This window comes from Heteronotia binoei, chromosome 3 (genome assembly GCF_032191835.1).
Source record: "Heteronotia binoei isolate CCM8104 ecotype False Entrance Well chromosome 3, APGP_CSIRO_Hbin_v1, whole genome shotgun sequence".
Taxonomy (NCBI): Eukaryota; Metazoa; Chordata; class Lepidosauria; order Squamata; family Gekkonidae; genus Heteronotia; species Heteronotia binoei.
Genome location: NC_083225.1, coordinates 136369343 through 136393404, shown reverse-complemented (window position 1 = coordinate 136393404; position 24062 = coordinate 136369343).

Genomic DNA, 24062 nt, shown 5'->3' with positions numbered 1-24062 from the left:
ATCATGCTTGGCCTTCAAGCGCTTTAGTTTCTTTTTGGAGTGGGCCCTGCGTAGGTGGGCGGGCTCGGCCAATTCAGTGCATTATCTTGATGATTTTTTGTTCGTGGGCCCGTCTGGGTCGGGACAATGCACCCGGATGCTCCAGGCCTTTTTGCAGCTGACAGCGGAGCTCGGGGTTCTGTTGGCTCATGAGAAGACTGAAGGTCCTTCTTGGATTTTGACCTTTCTGGATATTGAATTGGACACTGTGAAGCAAGCTTCACGGCTTCCTTTTGATAAAGTCCAGGACCAGCGGCTGAAGCTGGCTGCCTTGAAGAAACAGTGCAAGATTTTGCTGCTGGAACTTCAACAGATTGTGGGCCACCTTAATTTTGCATGCAAAGTGGTGGCCCCTGGCAGGGCATTTTTATGGCGGCTTTGTGATGCCATGGGTGGGCTTCGTTTGCCCCATCACAGGATCAGGATTAATTGAGGCATGCGACAGGATTTGGAGGTTTGGGGGCGGTTTTTGTCTTTATTCAACGGCGTCTCATTTTGGCGCGGGGACATGAGGATCGAGGCTGATCTCCAGATTAATTCTGATGCTGCCGGGTCTATCGGTTTTGGGGTCTACTTTCGCGGACACTTGTGCACAGAAAGTTGGCTGGTGGAGTGGTTGGGTAGTGAACTTTGCCGCAACCTTACATTTTTGGAGTTTTTTCCAATTGTGGTCGGGGTGCAGCTGTGGGGGGCTGAGTTGGCCAATCATGTTGTGCACTTTTGTTATGACAACTTGGCCATGGTTCACGTTATCAACACTCTAAATTCTAAATTGGTCCCGGTAATGGGACTTGTTCGAGCTTTTACTTTACGTTGTTTGCGCCTGAATATTTTATTTCTTGTTAAACATGTGCCAGTTGTTTGCAACGGAGTGGCGGATGCTCTGTCTTGTTGGCAGATAGACCAGTTTCGACAGCTCACACCAGAAGCCGACCCTCTGCCGGCACGGATGCCCGTGGAAATGTGGCAGCTTGGAGAGTGGAAGCCGACCGGGCAATGCAATTAGCTCTGGCGCCCAGTACCAGGAAGGGCTATAACCGCTCTGTCAGGCAGTTTCAAGCATTTAGGGGAAAGGTAGGGTTGGGTTTGTGTTGGCCCATTCCAGCTCCGCACCTCATGCAGTTCTGCATCCACTTGAAAGGTAAGGGGCTTGTGGTTAAATCCATAAGGGCAAAACTGGCGGCATTGTCTTTTGACAGCAAGATAAAAGGTTTTGCTGATTCCACTGGGGATTTCCGTCTACGGATGTTGGAGGGATGGACCCGGGAGCAGGGTCCCCGGCCTGATACAAGGCATCCCTTTTCTCCTTCAGTATTAAGGGGTCTTTATGCAGTATGGCGGGTAGTTTGTTCTACCGCATTTGAGGCTTTATTGTTTCATGCTGCGGCGTTAACGGTCTTTTTGGGGGCGCTCAGAGTTAGTGAGCTAGTGATCAGTTCGCGTCACGATATATCAGGCCGAGCTCTCCAGGCAGGTGATGTGAAATTTGGGGGCAACCAAGTATCCATTAGGGTATGTAGGTCTAAGACTGATCAGAAACAGAAGGGTGTTGTGATTACCTTGGGCCTCTGCCATGAGCAGGACATCTGCCCAGTACTTGCTTTGAAGCGGTACGGGGCCTCGCGGGGTGACGAGGTGGGCCCCCTTTTCTGCCACGAGGACAAGTCGCCTTTGACCAAGTATCAGTTTTGGTCAGTCACTTCTAGGGCCTTGGAGAAACTCGGGCTAGGTGGGGTCAGATTTGGTACCCACTCTTTTCACATTGGAGTGGCTTCTACGGCGGCCGCCATGGGGTATCCGGGACCAGTTATTCAGCGGGTGGGCTGTTGGGGGTCCTCGGCTTACAAAAGTTACATTCGCCCATTGGATGCTTAATTGGGCGGGGATCCTGGTTGCCATTTGTTTGGTTCATTTGGCTGTTTTCTATTTTTTAGGTGCTGTGGTGCGGCGCGAGAGGCAAAGGATTCTGATCGTGGGCCACAGCATGGTGTTTTGGGTGGCCCACCAGGCGCGGCGGTCACCAATTGGAACCCAGTTGGGGCTCAGCCAGTGGGCCATGGTGGAGTGGCAGGGCCGGTGGGGCTGCGGTGGGCTGGGCTCCTGCCACTATTATTTCAGGGGAGGACGGGTCCTCCGCCACACATCCTGGTGATCCACCTCGGTGGCAACGATCTTGGCTTGTTGAACGGAAGGGCCCTTTCTCTGCAGGCCATTGAGGACCTTCGGGTCATACAGAGCAGGTGGCCCGAGGTGCTGATTTTGTGGTCCGCCATCTTGTCTCACAGGGTATGGAGGGCTGCTTGGGATCCGGCAGGGATTGAAAGGGCCTGGCACAAGGCCAACAGGGCAATTAAGAAGGCGCTGTCTGGAGGCCTTGGCATCTATTTGCCACACCCTGCTATAAAGTCGGCAATGGCGGATCTGTATCGGCAGGACGGTGTTCACCTGTCCGTGCAGGGTAACAGGGCCTTTTTGCACGAACTACGGCTGCCCTGTTTGTTTACCCAAAACATTGGTTTGTCTCGTTCTTCCGACTGGGGGGGCAAATGCAGTTTTCTTTGGAGGTTTGAACTCAGCAAAACGTTCACCTGAACTTTTAAAAAGGTTTTTCTATCTTAGCAGAGAACAGGCAAGAGAGGAGAGGTCAATTCAATTGCTTCCCAGCCTCACCTTAGAAATGCTAATAACAAAAAACAATGGGATGGTCAAACTCCTCTCCCCTCTCCCGCTATCAGGGAACAGAGATGTGGAGGAATTAAGTATTAGAAAGACTTCAGGAAGAAACTCCTGGAGACTTCAGGAAAGGCTTCTTTGGTCTGGCTTGACCTGGTCCATGGAAGGAGAAAGAGAAATAATAAAAATTCTGGGAGCAAGGAATAGGGATTTTTTTGTGCTGATTCCATTGAGGCAGACAGAACTCTTAAATGAAGTTTTTGGGAGGCAGCCATTACTATGTGCTGGACTGCTCAACTGAAAGAGGCTTCAAGGTAACAAACCTCTGCAGAACTTCTAGTAACTTTCTTCACTAAGGAGCCCGCCTTATATTTTGCATCAGGACTTTTTTTGTAGAAAAAGCACAGCAGGAACTCATTTGCATATTAGACCATACACTCTGATCCCAAGCTAGATGGAACTGAGTTCCTGTAAATTCCTGCTCAGAAAAAGCCCTGTTTTACATCTACTAGGCCATCTCAGTCTGCAAGACCTGAAAATGGCTGCTAAAGATAAGACATTTTGAAGAATGCTAATTCATAAGGTCTCCATAAGTCAGAAGCAACTCAATGACACTTCACTCACTCTCTCTCTCACACACACACACCATGTATAGAGGGAGAGACAGAGGAATTACATATTAGCCTTTTCTTTTGACTCTCTTGCTCAATCTGGAACTGTGCTAAGAGTATGCTTGTGAATATTTTCTTTTTAATGAATATTTAATAACTTTTGATCTTCGTAGTGCTTCTCTGTACCACATAGACCTCCATTGTCTTGGATATGCTATTTTAAAAGGAGCACCAGGAGAACGGGAAGTGACTACTCCCCCCGTGGTGCGCAGTTTGGTGTAGTGGTTAAGTGTGTGGACTCTTATCTGGGAGAACTGGGTTTGATTTCCCACTCCTCCACTTGCAGTTGCTGGAATGGCCTTGGGTTAGCCATAGCTAGCTATTGCAGGAGTTGTCCTTAAAAGGGCAGCTGCTTTGAGAGCCCTCTCAGCCCCACCCACCTCACAGGGTGTCTGTTGTGGGAGGAGAAGATATAGGAGATTGTAAGCCACTCTGAGTCTCTGATTCAGAGAGAAGGGTGGGGTATAAATCTACAGTCATCTTCTTCAAATAGTAAACTGTCTCCATGATAACCAGATGCTGAGTAGCAGGAGACACTTTCACACTAGACTTTTAATTCTGGTTTAGCACTATCCCCAAGCTGACATTCTACACTAAAATCATAGAGACATAGAGTTGGTTTCTCTGATTCTATGAATGTAGTGTAGAATGTCAGTTTGGGAACAGAATTAAACCAGGATTAAAGGTCGAGTGTGAAATTAGTCTATGGCAAGGCCTCAGAGCTTGGAAGGGAAACTAAAAAGGCCAGGTTGTGGCAGTGGTTGAACAGACCCCTTCTGGTGCTGAGTAACCCCTCCTAGTGCTGGGAAAACCTTGGAGGGTCTGGTGGAATACAGCCTACAGCTCAGAGCAAGACTGTTCCACCACAGACTGCAAGAAAAGGAACACAAAGCTTGCCAGCATGTGAATTCACAATTCCTCAGTTCTGTTGAGCAAGTGAGAATTTGAATTGCCTATAGAGCAAAGATGTATAGCATAGTTTATTGAGAACTATACTGTCTACACATTTGGTTTGACTCATGGTGATGAAATTGCTGAGCAGTAGTTCCAATTTGAAACACAGGGTGGCTGGAAGAAGGGATTCTCTTGAAACATGCAGAATTTTTAACCTAGGATGCATGTCATCATACCTGAGATGTTTGCATATGAGTCATTGAGGAATTTTCAGGCTGGACTTTGATCCATCTATCTCTTGTGTACCAGAAACTTTCAAGACCTTTCCAATGAAAATCAAGAAGCCCTGTGGTGCAGCAGAGACTGGGATTGTGACTCTTTAGTGTGTTGTTAGATATATGTGTGCTTGTTATTTGTATTGTGAATGAATGAGTAGACCTGAAGTAAATTTATTCACTAATTGGTGTTACAGTACACAGTGTTTTTGTTCAGGTTTGCCCCAACTGGGGACTGGCAATCCTAGTACTTGGTTGAGAACAATGATCAAAAATCACAGCCAGAGCCTAACAGAGCAACCATAAACAGCCTTACACCCTTCTAAGCCAAATATAATTCCATTTATCATGGCACCGTAGGTTACTTATATATTTTTTTCAAGTTAGGTGTAGTTCCAGTGAGGAGACACAATTCTTCAAAAGTTACTTGGTTTTTGGGGGGCAGTGGCAGTTGCTGCATAGAAAACTATGAAAAAAAATCCTGCTACATTTGAACCAAGTATCTTTGGGTAATGGCCAGGAGCTGAGGAACATTTTAAGAAAATTCTTAATTCCATTCAAGCTAGTAATATTTTGTTCTTGACAGTGGAAAGCATTTTTCACTTCCTGAGTACAACAAAGTAAAACAATTTCATTAAACTCCTGGCGTTTCTATTGGAATTGTCTTCTTTTATTGCTTTAAACACTCCCCTCTTTCCTATTTCAGTTATAAAGTGAGTTCTCAGTCTTGCATACATAAATACTGTTGACAAGAATAGTGTGAATCTTCTCCCTTTGATAAAAGGACATCAAAAGGTTTTTTTTTGTTTTTAGCAACACTGGTTTATGTCATATTGATGATAGGGGAGCACTCGCTTCTTGAGGCATGAGGGTTTTATACATAATGAGACTTAATGGGCTAAAAGAGGCATTCCTGTATTTCTCTATTAGTTCACATCAGTGTTTGTTTCATTCACACACTGCGGGTTACCAGGAGGCAGTTGTTCAAAACTCCAGCTCTAGGTGTCTTTCATCATATTGTTACAATGGTAGTGGGTGAAGCACAGGCCACAAGGGGAAAATCCCAATAAAAGATGAATTCTGTCTCATTTCCTTTTTTTGTGCATGCTGCTTTATTGAGTCATCATCCTCTGAGCTGCTCACTATTTATGATATGCACAAAATACATAATTAATTGTCCAATTCAACACTCCTAGCACTGTGGCCTCTGACAGTCTTCCATTTATCTAAAATGTGTTTTTCATTCTTTGGATTTATGCTGTTGCTTAAGAAATTAATTTGGTCACATCCCTCCAGAGGTTGGAGAAGGCAAACCCCTCTTTCATTTTCATTGGAGTCATTGTTATTGGATTTGAAAATTTCCTTTTAAACAAAGAATTCATTTGCATATATTAGCAGTTAGCAAGTCTTAAAATATGAGCCTTATAAAAATGCTTCAAGACATGTTCTTGAATTAAAGCACATGTGTTCTTTCAATGTATTTGGTTTGATACAATGGAAACCTTTAATTATACTTAATTCAAAATACTGATTTCCCCCCTTTCCGCTCCATTTCCCCCCTAAGCAAGTAGCTTCTTTTTTGTTTATGGAGAGCTACGTCAGACATAAATCCACAAATATAAATATGTATCAATTATACATGCTCATTGACTGATCTGGTCAACCATTTCTCATTCATGTATGATTAATTCCCATATTTGTACCCTTGATAATACAAATTGTCTACCTGTCTACCTGCCTGTATGTAAACCAACAGTGATACTGTGGAAGAGAGACAGTCCAGAGAAAACTTTATCAAAAATAATAACCTATGCAACTTGGCGTTATTTCAATATTTTAGTGAAGTTCAAAGTCCACAGAGATAAGTCCTGTTTGCAAGTTGGGGTTTTTACACAGAGGTATTCCCGTGATTTGGATGCTTCACTGTAGCAGTTTTTCTTTGAGCTTTCTTGTGTGACCAATGCTCCCTCTAAGCTCTGGAGTTTTGTGAGCAAAAATTCTACTTTGTGAGCTACCGGCATGAAAGTTGTGAGCTACTGAATAAATTAGTTTGCTTTGGGGGCATTTTTCCTGAGCTAAGACAGAAATCTGTGAGACAGAGGCTAAAAAATTGTGAGCTAGCTCACACTAACTCAACTTAGAAGGAACACTTCTAGTGCCATCATCTATTTGTTGATGTGAAAGACTTCATTCCATTGTTGTTATGTGTGTCTATTTATTTGTCTGTCTGCCTGTCTGGATATTGTATAGTGCTGTGCTAAAAGGAATGGATACACTCTTTTCTAAATTATTTCTTTGGCTGCTCCTGAATTTGCTTACATTGAGAAATGACAGTGAAATTCTATGCAAAGTTACTTCACTATGGGTCTATCAATATCAATGGACATAGATTGGAATAAAACTACAGAAAATTGCACTATAAGTGGCTGGAATGGAAGAAGAAGGCCAGAGGTCAAGGATGCTGAGATGGCAGCATGCTGCAATGATAAGTCTGTTACATTTAACCCATTTTTACCCATCAAGTGTGAGATAGTAGAGTTATATTCTGATAAAATGTGGATTAGATAAAAGGAATATTAAAGGAATTATGACTTTCATTTTGATAAATGGCAAGATGTTTTCTTCAAAAAACTTTTTAGCGACTGGATTTTGTACAAACTGGGTGGAAAGATCTTAGCAACTTTTTAATTGCATTATGAGTCTGAGAAAGAATAAAAATATAATAGTAATGCATTAAACTAATGATCCATGATTGGTGTTTGCAGTTGTCTGCAGAAGTTTATATCGAATAACAGAAATATATTTTAAAAATAATAAGAAACAAGTATTTTTTTTAAAAAAAATTGCTCATGCAGAATTTAATGTATATCATACAGGAAACTAAGATAGGAATCCAAGCATGATTTAGTTAGTCTGTCTTGTAACACTGGACTATCTTATAAGCAGCTTTATAGTGGGATATTAAATTGTTCATTGTTATATGATGATTTGAGATGGGACCTTATTATAACTTTTAGTTAAAATTAAACAATCATGCACCAAAAGGAAAAAATACACGAGAAGTTAGTGATACACATCCAATAATAGTAGCTGATTTTTTTTATTATTATAATGAAACATTTTGAGTGGACCATGTGCCAAATACCTAAATTAAATGACTTATCCAGTGTAATAAAAACATAAACCTGAAGACTGCATAAGACTTAGTGGAGACTGCACAAAATTTCATGCAGAAGTTTGTGATACTAATAAACATTGAGGGAGGATTTAAAAAACAAACACCCCTGCTTAAGCCTTGCACTGCTTCTGAATCTAGCACAAACTCTTTTAAATATGCACCCATTTTGAACTGGCTTGTCAAATGCATGCTGCCATTACCAAGTTTTCGTCCATGTCATAAACTTATTTCTTCTAAGCTGCTGAAGTAAATGGTGTGTTGCCAGTTTCCCACTTTAATCTGCACACCCATTCTCTTCTAGCCTGAATGTATGCACTACATCTCTAACACTGTGAGGAAGTGCCTGCACCCACAAGGTAAGTACAGAGCATGGGGAGCAATCACCATGTATTGTGTCTCATGATGCATCTTGCAGCAACAAACATAGCAATGATCTTGCAGCACCATCAAGTGCATGTGCAAGACCATTTCCACATAACTGCATGCCCTGCCTTTGGCACTCACAAACATCCAAAGCAAATGTGTCAGCAGGAAGAAAGCAATTAAGTCTCACCAGGTTCAATACATTGTCTTTTACATGGTATGCAATCATTGACCATCATCACAATTCAGACATTAACAGCCCAATCCAGACATATGTGGTGGGCAGCCGCTCGAGTGTGGGCGGATCTACGGCGCCGCTAATCAGCCTCCAAAGGGGCTCGGGGCACCGGAGCATAGTGTGCCCCAGCAGCGGCCACCGCCTTTAGACGCGTAAGATACGCTGGAGTGTGGCCTCCCTGAGCGACGTGAGGGCGAGGACAGGAAGGGGGCGCTTCTACTGGGACAGCAGGGATTAGTGAGTGGTGGCTGGGGAGCCGGCCCATGTGATGCCTGCCACTGGAGAGAGCGCTTCCTGGCAGTACGCTGCCCACATGCCCCACCTCCCTCACACACACACCGAGCCCCATGGTGTGCCAGTGTAATCCTTGGGGGAGCATCCGGTCAGCACTTACCACTAGTTCCATGCAGCAGGCTACCCATCAAAGGGGAGAGGCTGAGCCCCTGTCAGTGCTTCCCCCCTGTCCTGCATGGGAGGATGGCCTCCCAGATGCTGCTGGGACCGCCTGCCAACACAGAGTAGGCCACCCGCTGCAGGCACCTGTGCCCCAAAGGTGCCAGGGGCAGTCCCCCGTGGTGGCTTCTGGTTGTGGCTGCCCACAGAGAATTGGACACCCATGTGGGGCACACAATGGTGTCACGTTGGCTGTGTGCCACACTCACCGCCCCCTGATCCCACTCGAATAAGGACTCGACATGTGCAGAAATCAGATTTATTGAAGTGCAGGGCTGTATAGGGGCTGCCGCGCAGACCCCTTGCAGGAAGTCGCCGGCATCTGCAGTGGGCAGTAGAGACCACCCAAGGGGCACCGCCGTGGGGTGGCTGGTCCACGATCAGAGGTGGCTGCATTGTTCCAGATGTCGACCCCAATGGTGCACTGTGTCTCCCCATCCGCCTCGATGGGGGGGGGGGGCGCCTCAGGAACGGCAGGAGCAGCCTCCTCAACGCCGACCAGAGCCTGGTCGATATTGCTGAGCAGGCACTCCATTCTTGCACCACACTCCTGCGACTGCCTCATCATGGCCAGGAGACTGGACAGGTGGCCAGTGGCCGCGGACACGGTCCCCTCCATCCAGCATTGTTGCGGGCCGTGGCCTCCCGCCATTCCTGGTGCTCCTCCAACCTGTCCCGCTCTATGGCTGCCCACATGGAGGACAGGGTGACAGGAATCCTTTGAGCTGGCCGTGGTCCCTGAGTCCTGGGTCTCAGGTCCCCGCCATCTGCGCAGCCTTCAGCATCACTGCCACCTTCTGGATCCTCCAGCGGCTCCCCCATGTTAGGGACTGGGTCTGGGGGGGCCTGTCAGATGCTCCACACCCAAGGCTGCTGTGGCTGGGCCTCCCGGAATCCCCGGACCCGGGGCATGGGGTGATGATGTGGGCAGATCCAGGGTGCTGGGTGGCCAGCTCCAGTCTTCAGCTGCCTCGCTACAGTGGCTGCCCACCTCTGAGTCTGCAGTGGAGCTCACACCAGTCCGCGAGGAGTCCTGGGAGTCACTGGGGGGGGAGACTGCGCCATCAGATTGCGGCAGTCCCACGGTGGCGAGGAGCGGAGGGTGCCAACCTACCGGGGATCACCTCAATGCCGTGGCCAGCTACAGCCACCGGGCGTGGCCAGCTACAGCCACCGGGCGGATGAGGGGTCCCATGAGTGCTTCAGAGCTGGTCAGCGCCCGGGCCACTGCCTTCTCATAGGTCGAGCCCTCAGCGATGAGACACTGGACCTGCTTCTTGGCAGGGCCAAATGAGTCATTCCAGTGCTTCAGGGTGGACTGCTCTGTGTGGGTGACCTGGCTCATGGTGGACACTTGCTCCGCCGCCATACGCCAGAAACCCCAGCATCAGGAGTTCACCCCCCCCGGCTCTTGTGCCAGCGAGTGCCACTGTTGCATTCTCGGCCACCAAGTCAAAGAGGAGCGCCTTCTCTGCATCAGTCCAGTTTGGCTAGCAGTGACTCTTGACCGGTGCAGCTCTGTCTGCTGCCATTCCTCCTACGGGCAGTGGAATGCGGGGGCTGCTGACCACAGCTAGCTGATAGTTGGGTCTCTCATGCCGCCCCACCCAGCTTTCCCACGGCACCTGGTGGTCTCGTCTGCCCCATGCCTCTGCTCAGCCAGGGCCCCTCAGAGCTCCAGCGGTGTCTGGAAGCAGTGATGGAGCATGTCGGGGCGGCTGCCAGGCCACAGTAGAGCGTGCCACATCATGCAATCAATGGGGGCCCGTGATGGTTGGTGCCTCCTCATCCCGCCACCAGAACCCCCCTGCTGCACATCCTCCCCAGTCTCTATGTGTGGGTTGTGCGGTGGCAGTGATGACATCGTTGGGCACACAGGTACCAGGAGCGCCTGAGCTTTTTGTGTCTCAAGAACAGCACCTGACTGGACCGCTTCCTCATGGATGCACCCCATCCAGGACCTGTGCAAGCAGCTTCGGGCGAGCCTCTGCAGCCAGGTGGCTGGCCCCCAACCCATCCCCATCTTGCAGCATATCCTCATCTCCCTACAATTCCTGGTGACTAGCTCCTTCCAGGGCGTGGTGGCCGAGGTCCTGGAGGTCTCCCAGTCGTCGGTCAGCCGCTGCAGCATGTGTGGTTCCCAACAGGCAAGGAGGAGCTGCGGACTGCCAGAGCTGACTTCGTGGCAGTTGCGTGGTTCCCCAATGGTGTGGGGGCTGTGGACTGCACACATGTCGCCCTGGTGGCCCCATGGGAGGACCCCATGATGTACCGGAACAGGCACCACTTCTACAGCCTCAATGTGCAGGCATCCTGCAACCACCGGAGATTCTTCACAGATCTCGTGGTAAGTTCCCAGGGATCATGCACGATGCCTAGATCTTCATGTCCTCGGGCCTCAACTGCCTCCTGGCAGCCTGGCCAGATGGCCAGGGGAGGTTGCTAGGTAAGGCCACCAGGCGGTGGCGTGGAGCACCCCTCTCATCCCCTGTCCTCACCTTCCTGTTCTCCACAGGTGACTGAGGGTACCCGCTGCTGTCCTACCTGCTGACGCCGTACCAGGAGGACGCGCCCGAGGGCTAGGCAGCATACAACCAGGTGCACAGGGCCACTCGCATGGTCATCAAGTGTGCCTTTGGGCAGCTGAAGATGAGGTTCCACTGTCTGCACCATACAGGCGGCCGACACATCATGCAGCCCCTGCCTGTGGCTAAGCTGGTGGCCATCTGTGTCATGCTGCACAACATTGCCACCCAGCAATGACTGCCAGCCTCCCCAGGACCTTCCCCTCCCAAACCCCGGTTCTCCGATGCAGGAGAATGTGGAAGCGGTGGCATGGGCCACCACCCAGCAGTACTTTGGGGAGCACTTGAATCGGGAGCATGTGTGAGCTCACATCTGGGTCACTTGGCACGTGGCCAGGGCACCCAGGGAGGAGAGCGTGCCGTGAGTGAGGCCGCTTACACACCCGGGTCCACCATGTGAGCTGCTGCTTCTTTGGCACTTCAATCTATTATTAAACAAGAATTGTCGGGACCACTCTTGGGATCCCTTCAAAAATTCATGCACTTGTTGGAAAAGGCATGGGGAAGATGACGAAATGACAGGCAGAGCTGAAGTCCTGTGGGGAGACACAAAAAAGAAAGACAAGGTAGAAAAACATGGGAAGGGGACCCGGGAACACCAGTGTAATGCCGGGAGTGCCTCTGCAAGGTTCCCACATGCCTTGGCCATGGGATTGTCAGGCAGGGCACCACAGCAAGCATTCTGGGACCATGGGTTCAAGCCCTCCCTGTGGCAGGAAAGCTGACACGGCCAGCTTCCCTCTTTATGGAGCCTGCCATCCAGCTGCCATTATTTTTGGCCGTCCAGGTCGCCCCTCCTGTTCTGTGGGTACGGCAGCAGGATGAGTGACCAGGGCGCACCCCCACATGCACATGTGCAGGGGCCTGCACCCCGGCCAGAGCTGCAACCACGCTGGCCAGTCTTGGGGGCTGGGGGCTGCAAAAACTCAGAGCCGGACTTACCTGTCCATATGGGGGCTCTGGGAGCGAGATCTGTTAGGGCTAGGAAGCACAAGTGATTAAGCAGACAGCCCAGAAGTAGCTCACCTTCCCCCAAGTCCAGCATCTGTTACTTAAGTAACATCCTTCTATGTGCCATTCCTGCCACCAAGTACACCCCTCCTTGCACTAAGTCCGCATAGAGTGGCCCTCCAGGGCAGAGTGTCGTGCCATGCGCCCTGCCCTCCCTGGGGTGTTGTGCATGGCCAGAGTCAAAACCTTTGTAGGGTGGGTGGAGCACTGATTGGGTGCAGGAGGGGGGCTGTGGCCAGCCCGCATTGAGAGGGGATTGGTGGGCTGATAACATGGCTCCCAAAGGGGGTTTCCATGCTGCCATGCCAGCGCCGCCAGCATGTGCTTTCTGCTTCCACTACTGCCTATGGGGTATGCCAGCATTTTCCGTGGCGCAGGTTCGCGCCTGGCGGTGGGGGGGTGTTCCCATTCCAAAAACTCTGTGGAAGCTGACCAGCGGTGGCCACCCCCCTGAGTTGGCCCCCTCCTATGCCAATGTGCCGCCCTGAGCCTCTGCTGTGCCCCCAGTGTGGTGCGGCGGGGCTCCACCATCAGGCCACGGCACTGGCACGCTGTGGTGGCCGGAGAGTGGCACACGCCCCATTTCTGCCAGCGCGGGAAGGAATCCGCTGGCATAATCCTCCCAACCGCCGGCGTAGTGGTAAGTCCGTTTCCACAGCGCTCCCCCCCCGCCCCCGATTGCTCTGTAAGTGACCTGTGACAGTTTGGAGCCTCTGGTTCAAATTTTCCCATAGTCCCAAAGCTCCTGCTGCAAGATCCTATGACTCAGTGTTGTATCTCCAGTTTTGTGCATCTGCTTTATAATTGAGTCAAAAACTTCCCTTCCTTGGTAATTTAATCAGTTCTATATTTTTCTCTGGATAAGTTGCCCAACTCTTATATGATCCCTAAATCCGCTGTTGAAATCCTTTGTTTTCAGAAAAGAACCCAATGTATCCTATTGGCCCAGAACAGTATAATTAACTTGTCTTCAGAATCTGAAAACTGAGTCTGATCCTGGCTATGAACTGAACTGCAACTCAGGTTCCCAACACACTGGATCCTTCCTTTTTCCATCCTAATTTTTACACAGCCTAGGACCAAGATATCTTCCCCATCTTGATCTATCTCCCTTTATTTTTTCAAACAATCCTGCACCACATTCTTTCTGTTTCTTGGTTCTCATATCTGGAAGAATGGACACCTCTGTCTCCAACAGATTCCACTTCTCCTCTGTCCCCATCTTCCCCATAGTTACACATTTAACTAGAAAATAACTCCTGCTCCAAACTGGAGTACCTGTGGTTGATTTTTGGTTGTTGTTGTTATATTGTTAGTTAGGCTAAAATGTGCTATTGAACTGGTATTTGGTATTTGCTTAGGATTAGTTCTTCCTCCTCCTCACTTATGTACCAAATCCCTCAAGAAACTCCAAATTCCTTTAAAAAATTTTAAATATGTTTTCTATCATCCTTTTCCTGCTGAAACTCCCTATTCACAGTCACTTCTTTAGGTAAAAGATCCTGGTTTTCCAGTTCCTGCAGTTAATTCCCCATATCAGTCTGAACACATTTTCACATTTCTGGTGGTGTGGTAACTGCTCCATAGGATGACTTTTTACAGAGGATAGGCCCAGTACCATTATTTAAGAATACAAGAGGTGCCCTGCTGGATCAGACCATTGATCAAGGTTGCAAAACCTGGCTTGGGAAATTCCTGAACATTTGGAGGAAGATCCTGGATAGGACAGAGCTTAAGGAGGGGAGGGAACTCAGCAGGAATGTGTTGCCATGGAGTCCACCCTCCGAAGTGACTGTTTCCTCCAGGGGAACCAAACTTTATTGTTTGGCATTCAGATTCAGGTGAGTAGCCATGTTGGTCTGAAGCAGCAGAACACAGTTTGAGTCCACTGTACTTCAATTTTGTTCTGCTTGGAAGTCAGTTATATTTCCAGAAGGCTTCAGGTGGGCCCTTATATATTTTAGAATGTTTCTGCAATAAATACATGATTTTTTTAAACTTAAAATTATTCTATATTTATGTTCTTAACTGTTGGCCCCTGACTTTTTTCCTAATTAACCTTTTTAAGGTCCCATCTGGAATTATACTACTCTACCATTGTTCCATCTAGTCCAGCATCCTTTTCCACAGAATGGCCAGCCAAATGCCCTTAAAGGGAAACAAAAAGTGCACGGAGGCCAATAACTTTCCCTGATGTTCCTTCTAATGCTAGTATTAGGAAGTTTAGAATATCTAGCTATGGATATTATCTTTAGCCATCTGGGCTAGAAGCCGTGGATGAAACTATCTCCCATGAATCTGTCTAATCCCCTACCAAAGCCATACTTAATTGCCCTCACCATAGCTACTTGCTTCTGATTCTTTAATTTTATTATTTATTGGTTGAGGAATTACTGTCTTTTCCCCATGTTATAAATCAATAAAACCTAATTTCTATCAGTCTCCCCCAATTTCATCAGCATGAATTCCACTTAATGGGGATTGCAGTTTTCTTAGCTTTCAGGCTGGTGATTTGTTATTTTATATTGCCTGTCTTTAGAAACATACCAGTGTCCCTGCTCTGAGAAAAGATTTTTAAAAACAAAAATAAATGTACCATTTCCCAGGAGCAAAATAGAAGAAACTCAAGAAAAAAGAATAAACTCTTTTTCCCCCTTCCAAATAAGTAGTGTTTTTTTCTTTTTCAAAGGCATTATGAAAGAAATACCAAATAACTCAAAAACAAATATGCATTTTTCTCTCTCTGTCTCTCTCTCCCTGTTGTGCTTGTTGAGAATTCATGATTATCATTTTAAAGTTCTTCTATCTTGTCAGAAGTGAACTAGAGCAAAGCCCTATAATAGCCCCAGAGTATGATTAGGAACCTGAACAGCACAGACTAACAATCCCATTAAAGCTTGGAAACTTAGCAGGGTTGACTATGATTAGCACTTAGAAGGTAGACCACAAATGCAGAGGAAGTCTGCATTTCTGCTCACCACACCTCAAAAAATCTATTGTAGCACTAGAAAAAGTCCAGAAAAGGGCAACTAGAATGATTAAAAGGTTGTCACACTTTCCCTATGAAGAAAGGTTAAAGCACTTGGAACTCTTTAGTTTGGAGAAATGTCGACTGAGGGGTGACATGCTAGAGGTTTACAAGAGTATGCATGGGATAAAAGAGGTACAAGAACTCATGGACATGAAATTGCTGAGCAGTTGGGTTAGAATGGATAAAAGGAAGTACTTCTTCACCCAAAGGGTGATTAACACCTGGAATTCACTGCAGCAGGAGGTGGTGGCAGCTACATGGATAGACAGCTTCAGGAAGAGATTGGATAAACATATAGAGCAGAGGTCCATCAGTGGCTATTAGCCACAGGGTATAGATGGAACTCTCTGTCTGGGGCAGTGATGTTCTATATTCTTGTAGGAGGGCTTCTAGTGTCCTGGCCCCACTGGTGCACCTCCTGATGACCTGGGGTTGGTGACTGTGTGACTGGATGGACCATTGGCCTGATCCAGCATGGTTTCTCTTGTTTTCTTATGTTCTTAAGTCAAAGACAAACTATCTCTGCTCAATTCTTGCCTTTAAAACTCCATGAAAGGGTCAATATGAGTTGGTTACAACTTGGCAGCATTTAATTATTAGGCAAGCAATGGCAAACCACCTCTCTTACCTTGAAAATCCTATAGGGCCACCATAAGACAGTTGCAGCTTGACAGTACTTTCCACCACCATGGTTGGAAAGTACACAATGAAAAACCTAACTGATGTTAGGCAGGGTAGTAAGGATCTCCTGGTGACTCCCAATGTATAGCTCCTTCAGGGCCAGTATCAACATACCCAGAGGTGGGGCAGCTGTGAAGGCCTGGGGCTTCTGGCAGGCCCAGTACAGTCACCCTACCCACCCACCCACTTGCTAGCACTCCATCACCCATGCTTCTAGTTTGGTGTAGTGGTTAAGTGCATTTAATTCCGGGTTTGATTTCCCCCTCCTTCACCTGCACCTGCTGGAATGGCCTTGGGCTAGCCATAGCTATCGCAGAGGTTGTCCTTGAAAGGGCAGCTGCTGTGAGAGCCCTCTCAGTCCCACCCACCTCACAGGGTGTCTGTTGGAGGAGAAGATAAAGGAGATTGTAAGCTGCTCTCTCTGATTCAGAGAGAAGGGCGGGGTATAAATCTGCAATTCTTCTTCAGATGCTTTTAATCCTAGTGCTATTAGGGAAAAGGCTATAGGCAGTAGAAGCAGCTGTGAGTATTAGTGGTGTGAGACCTCACAACTGGGAAAAGGATAGATACATGTGCATGTGGGGCATATGGGGATGGGTGGAAAAGAATGAGGGTATGAGAGGAGTAGTCAAGTTCCGTGCAGCACTCATCAACTTCACCTCTTTGATGTAAATCAAATCAGGCTTTACTTTGAATGATATGCTTGTTCACAGCAAAGATGGACTTTGCTGAACTGAGTGGTATTGGTCAGTTCACATATTTATAGATTACAACTAAGGGTGTGTATTTGGTTTGGTCAAACCAAATACACCCCCGAAAAAGAGCTGATTCAGCACTATTCAGGCCGTATAGAACCAAATCAGTTATTCTCTGATCTGATTCGGGAGCTGTATACTGCAGCTGCGAATTGCTGCCAAAATTTGGTGCCCATTTGGCCCCATTGTACCCTATGGACCATTGAAGTCAATGGCAAAATAGGGCATAATGAAGTGCAGCTGGGGGGCAGGGGGTTTGAGGTAGAGGCTCCAAATTTTCAGGGAAGCTTCAGGTGCCTCTCCCTCACAGATCTGCATGTTTCAAAATGATTGTACCAAGGGGTTAAATTCTAGGGGCACCCAAAGAGGGTGCCCCTATCCATCCATTATACCCTATGGGCCTTTGAAATCAATGACGAAATAGGGTATAATGAAGTGCGGCTGGGTGGCAGGGGGTTTGGGGTAGAGACTTCAAATTTGCAGGGCTTCTGCAAGAGCCCCCCCCACAAAGAACCTCCAGTTTCCAAAAAGATTGGACCAGGGGATCCAATTCTAGGGGCACCCAAATTGGGCCCTTTACCCCTATCACGGGAAATAAGCAGTCACTTTCCCCACTGGAATTACAGTGGGGAAAGTGCCTCTGGGGAGGGAGGGGGTTTGAGTGAGAGGCACCAAATTTGCAGGGCTGCTTCTTGTACCTCTATCCCACAGAACCCCCAACTTCCAGAAGGATTGGACCAGGGGGTTCAACTCTAGGGGCACAATCTATGATGGGAAAACCTACCCCGGGCAGTAGTCAGATTCTCCTACAGAATCTCTGCAGTCAAGTCAATTGTGCTGAGGGTGCTAGTTTGCAAGGAACATAGTTGCCCAGCAGAACAAGTGCTACTGTGGCAATGGTAGTGCAATGCACTACCCTTAGTTCAAATTAGAGAATCCCTCATATTTAAAAATTGGGATGGGGACTTTCTGTAGAGACTGGAGCACAGAACTAGTGCATTGAACGCACAAGTGCCAAGCAGCAGAGATGGGGCATAGACTTTCCACATACAAAGGAGTTGTATACTGAACCATAGCCTTACCTGTGGGGAATCCTGTAACACTACACTGCAAGAAAGAAAATTTTGGAAACTAGGACAGGACACTTGGATTTTAAAAGAAGCTTCTGGAAGTCAAGGCTGCTCAAGGGAACCTTAACTTTTTTGGCCATAAGTTGCAAGATATCACCTCTAGTCTTCTTTTAAAAGCAAGTGGTTTGAGAACCTGTCACTGCACTGTACTTATTCTAGTTCTTGTTTCTGACATAGCACACATCTAAGAAAGAAACATTCCTGTCTTTCATAACAAAGCTGAGAGTCCAGTCACTGCAAAAATACTCAAGGTCCAGGAACCCCCAGGACTTCATAGATATATTGGCTTCCTATCTCAGTGGACATAATAACTTGCTCAGCTCTTAATTTTCCCCAGAATTCTGACTCTGTTGGTTTTAAAAGAGCAACTGGTCTTATAAAGTATCCCTATTTAGGGTGAGTGCCTGCTTTAGGTGGGCTAGGGTTTTTTGGGGGGGGGCTGGGGGTGGGGTTTGGTAAAATCTTTAGAAGTTAAAATTTTGTGCAGGATTTAAAAGCTTGTTGTAGAAATATTTCAATACTTTCATTCAAGATATTACTGTATTATTGCTGTTATTTTATTGCTGGATGGGGGCAGAGTGTTTTGTTCCCTGTTGCTAATTGTTTGGCTAAATTTCTGCTCACAAGTTGTGTTAGTGGTTGTTTGAGATTTAATTATGGTTAATTTTTGTGGACATTGACAGATGTTTTTAAAGAGTTTACTGGTGCTTCCTATGTTGCTTGGGGGTAGATGGGCAGCTGCCGTTGTGGGGTTGTGTCTTGTGGTTTGGTTCTCCTGGATACTGTTGTTGGGGTTTTTTGCATTTTTTTTGCTGCACAGTGTGCTTTCTTGTGAATTTAGGATTGGTTCTTTAAAGTTCCTTTCCCCCCCATTCTGGTTGCTGGAGAGGGGACTGGTGGTTGGTGTCGGTGGGTTGCTGTGTTTCTCTGTGTTGTTTTGTCTTATACAGACTTGTATTTTTGCCCTCTTTTTCTGGGTGAGCCTTGCAGTTGGTGTTTCTGTTACAGTCTTGTGCTACTCTTTGTGACTTGCTTCCTCTGGTTGCCTGATGACTCTTTCTATCTTTGTTGCAGTTTGAAATCAAGTTTGGGTTCAGTTGGGTATTGGGTGGGCATTGTTGTTGGGTTGGTTGATGGTCAGGAAGAACCAGTTAGAGTCAAGATGCACAATAAGACCTGGGTTTTCACTGAGTATAACTAAGAATGGAGCAAGGGAAGAATACAGCAACTACAAACCTGAACACCTAAAATGTGAGATAATGGCATTTAGATGTGTGCCAGTGACACCTCAACACAAGCAAAGGACAGTGCTAGGTGGTATAAGCAACACCAGAGCTCCATGAGATTAAATGAAAAGGGTGTTCCCTCATATTTCATATTGGGAAGATTTGTTGCCAGGAAGCACCATTAGAACTTAGATGCAAAATGACAGAGTAGTAACTGCAGCTAGAAGTGGAGAGAGAGCCACCACCCCAATTTTTGAAAGCGAGATTCTCTAGTTTGATCTAATGTACTGTTTGTGCCAATGGCAGTAGCATGGTGGCACTGGTTCTGCTTGGGGACATGGCACTGTGGGGCCTGTGGGGAAGAGGCCCCTGCAGCTGCCCTGCAAATGTGGGGGCTCTCCCTCAAACTCTCTGCTCCCCAGAATCAGTTTCCCCAGTTATTACAGTGGGAAAACTGACTGATTGCTTTTTTCCCACCATTGGGAGAAATGGGCCCTAGAATGGGAACCCTTAGTCCAATATTTTTGAAACTTGGGAGTTCTGTAGGGGAAAGACCCTTGCAGCTTCCCCGTAAATGTGGGGCCACTACCTCAAATCCCCTCCCCTCCAGCTGTCTTATATTATACTCTATTTTGCCATTGATTTCAATGGACCATAGGGTATAATGAGGCCGTATATTCGGGAATAGCCAAATATCTCCGGAATCAGATTCAGCTACTGAATCTGCTATTAGGAGATATATGGCCTCCCAATTTTTTTAGCCTCAAATACCCCCGAATCTGAATTTTCCTGATTTTTTTTTCTTTTACACACCCCTAATTTACAACAAACTGCTAATTATGCATTGCTTCCAGCATGCAAATTCTGGCGGGCTTATTATTCAGACAGACACTTTAACTATCCCCCCTCCCCCACAGTTCAGACTTTTCACAAAGTGAATGTTGGAAGCTCCAGCCGGTGAGATAAGAGGTGGCCTTCACATCTCTCAAAAGAATGTGTATTGTTGGCTGGGGTAGAATTATTAGTATTATTATTTATTTGATTTATATCCCGCCCTTCCTGTTGAGGCAGGCTCAGGACGGCTCACAAATCTAAGGTCACACACTTACATTGTGTGACCAAATAAAATAAAACAACAATAAAAACATAGAACATAAAATAATTTCTAAAAACATCTACTTATACTGGTATCAAGGTTTCAAGCAGCAAACTAAATAGTGGTTAGCCATTCTAAGAGGTCCTAGGACTGCAATAGGATGAAGAGGTAGACCGTCGGTGATGTTTCTATGGGCCAATCCCGCTGTTGCAGATGTTATCATTATGAAAATGCATGGCAGAAGAGTGTTGTTTTGCAGGCCCTGCGGAACTGTGGAAGCTCTCGCAGGGCCCTGATCTCTTCTGGCAGCTCATTCAAATAAATAAAATAAATATTTTTTTTTATTTATACCCCACCCTCCCCACCAAGACAGGCTCAGGGCATCTTCTTCTTCTTCTTACAGGACTTGGCATAAGCCATGTTATAACAATAAAAACAGGATAATACAATTAAATACAATTCACAATTAAACATTAAATAATCTAAAAACAGTCTAAAACAATATAATTTAGTGGTGCTACTATCTCAGTTGTGTTAAAGATGGCGTGATGCTTATGCCAGGTTGCATCTCAGAAGGCTAGTTGGAAGAGGGCGGTTTTGCACGCCCTACGGAATTGCTTAAGATCCCGTAGGGCCCGCACCTCTTCCGGCAGCTGGTTCCACCATTGGGGAGCCTTTATAGAGAAGGCCTGTTCTCTAGCTGTTTTTAATTTGGCCTCCTTTGGCCCAGGTACTTCCAGAAGATTTTGTGAACTAGATCGCAGTGCTCTCTGGGCAACATATGGAGAGAGGCAGTCCCTAAGGTGGGCAGGTCCTCGGCCATATAGGGCTTTAAAGGTAATAACCAGCACCTTGTAACGAACTCAGTATACAATTGGCAGCCAGTGCAGTTCCTGCAGCCTAGGCCGCACATGTTCCCACCGAGGTAGGCCCATTAACAGTCTGGCCGCTGCATTCTGCACTAGCTGCAGTTTCCGAGTTCGGCACAGGGGCAGCCCCATGTAGAGGGCATTACAGTAGTCTAATTTCAAGGTGACCGTTGCATGGATCACTGTTGCCAGGTCACCGCGTCCCAGGAAGGGAGCCAACTGCCTCGCCCGCCTAAGATGAAAAAGGCGGATTTGGCAGTGGCTGCTATCTGGGCCTCCATTGTCAAGGAAGACTCCAGTAGCACTCCCAAGCTCGTGACCCTGCGCACTGGTACCAGTGGCGCACCGTCAAAAGCTGGAAGGGAGATCCCTCCCTCCGGACCCTCGCAACCTAGGCAAAGGACCTCTGTCTTCACTGGAATCTGTTGCAGCCCACTTGACTTAATCCAATCTGCCACAGCTTGCAACGCCTGGTCCAAATTTGCAGGGACATCACCAATTCAGCTGCCCATCAATAGATTGAGCTGGGTATAATCCACATACTGGTGACAACCCAGCCCATATCTCCGGGCAATCTGGGCAAGGGGGCACATGTAGATGTTAAATAACATCGGAGAGAGAACTGCCCCCTGAGGCACCCCACAATTAAGTAGGTGTCTCCGGGACAGCTCTCCCCCAATCGCCACCCTTTGTCCCCAACCCTCAAGGAAAGAGGAAAGCCACTGCAAGACTAACCCCTGAATCCCTGCATCGGCGAGGCGGTGGGTCAGCAGCCAGTGATCGACCATATCGAACACACCCAATAGGTCTAACAACAGCAATACTGCCAAACCGCATAGATCCAGATGTCACCGGAGATCATCTATGAGGGCGCCAACACTATCTCTGTCCCATGGCCTGGGTGGAAGCTGGACTGGAATGGATCCAAGGTGGAAGCGTCATCCAGGAAACTCTGTAGCTGCAACGCCACAGCCCTCTCTATGACTTTTCTCAAAAAGGGCAAGTTTGAGACTGGCCAGTAATGAGCCAATTCGGCCGGGTCTGAAGTAGCCTTTTTCAGAAGGGGGCGGACCACTGCCTCTTTCAGAGGGGTTGAAAAAAGACCCTCCGAAAGAGATCTATTTATGATGTCCTGTATAGGACATCTCAGCTCCTCCTGGCAAGCTTTAATTAGCCAGGAGGGGCATGGGTCCAGATCACAAGTTGTTGGGCATGCAGTAGAGAGAATTCTGTCAACTTCCTCTAGGCCAAGCGGGTCGAAACGATCCAGGATCAAACCAGAAGACAGGCACAGAGCCTTGAGTTCACATACTGTATCCAATATAGCAGGACACTAGATTTTAAAAGAAGCTTGAGAAGCTTGAGAAGTCAAGGCTAGGATAAAATTAATTGGCTAGGATAAAATTATTAGTGGTAGGAATAAGTTTTAGCTAGGTCAAAAGAAATATTAGTGGATAGAGTATTAGGTTAAGTGAGTGGGTGGGAGGAGCAGGATATGTTAATGTGCACGCTGCTGGTGACCTGAGACTCTGTGAATACCATCAGTAAGAGATGTCGGATCAGGGGATTCCAGTGCTACTGGGGAGGGGAAAGTACAGAGGTGAGAGCAGGCAAAGTTGGAATGGAAGGAGACTGAGACACAAAAGGGCTTGCTCCCCTTCCAGCCTGTGTCCCATCCCAAGGATAGCAGGTAGGGGGGCCAAGTAGAAACACTCGCCTCTATCCCTGGTATTGTGCAATGCCAGGTCCATAAATATAAAACCTCAGTCCTGCAGGATTTCTTTATCAGGTAGGACATGGACCTGGCTTGTGTGATGGAGACCTGGGTGCAGGACGGGTAGACAGTTGCTCTCTCTCAAGTAGCCCCTCCTAGGTTTTCCGTTCTTCACCAGGCTTGAACTAGAGGGCAGGGGGGGTGGCCTTTTTCATACGGGAGGATTGCTCCTTCAGAGCGCTTCCACAGCCAAAGATCATGGGCATAGAGTGTGCTGGCCTGATGTGGGATGTGGGGGAGAGTTTAGCAATCTGGCTGATGTACCGTCCACCTAACGCACCGGCCAGTGCCCTACCGTTCCTGATGGAGGCTGTAGCAGGCTGGGCATTGGAGCATCCTCGGCTTATAGTCCTGGGTGACTTCAATGTCCATGCCGAGGACACAGCTTCCACTCGGGTGATGGACCTAGTGCTTTCCATGGCAACACTGGGACTCTCCCAATATATAACAGTGCCTACGCATCGGGCTGGGCACACATTAGACCAGATCTTTGCAGCGGGAGTTGTAGTAGATCAGATTTCTGCCGAGGCAGTGCCATAGTCTGACCACCATGCCCTGAGGGCATGGATATTCCACCCCTACCCCGTTTAGGCGGTGAGCAAGTTTTAGCTTGCCCATGAAGCCAGATGGACCCTTTGCGGCTTCAAATGGCTATGCGGGATCCCTGGCCCTCTGGTGACTCATTGGATGAGTTGGTGGAGATCTCAAATAACCTACTCTCTACAGCCATCGATGAGATTGCCCCCCGACGTCCTCTTCATCCTCGTTCACGATCCGCTCCATGGTAAACCCTGGAGCTGCAATCAATTAAATGGCGATTAAGATGACTAGAGAGACAATGGCGACGTACTCGCGGGTTAACTTACAGGTTATTTATGCGGACGTATGAGATGGCAGTCCAGGCCACAAAGAAGACTTACTTTGCGTCCCAGATTACATCTGCGATCTCGCGCCCAGCACAATTGTTTAGTATAATTCGGTCATTAACAACTTTACCGCATGGTAAACAAAACATTAGAGAATTAAAAATTGGCTGAGAGGCTTTTGCGAGTTTTTTCGCAGATAAGGTCTCGTCGCTCCGACGTGACCTTCCTGCCATAATTGATACAGTGAAAGAACT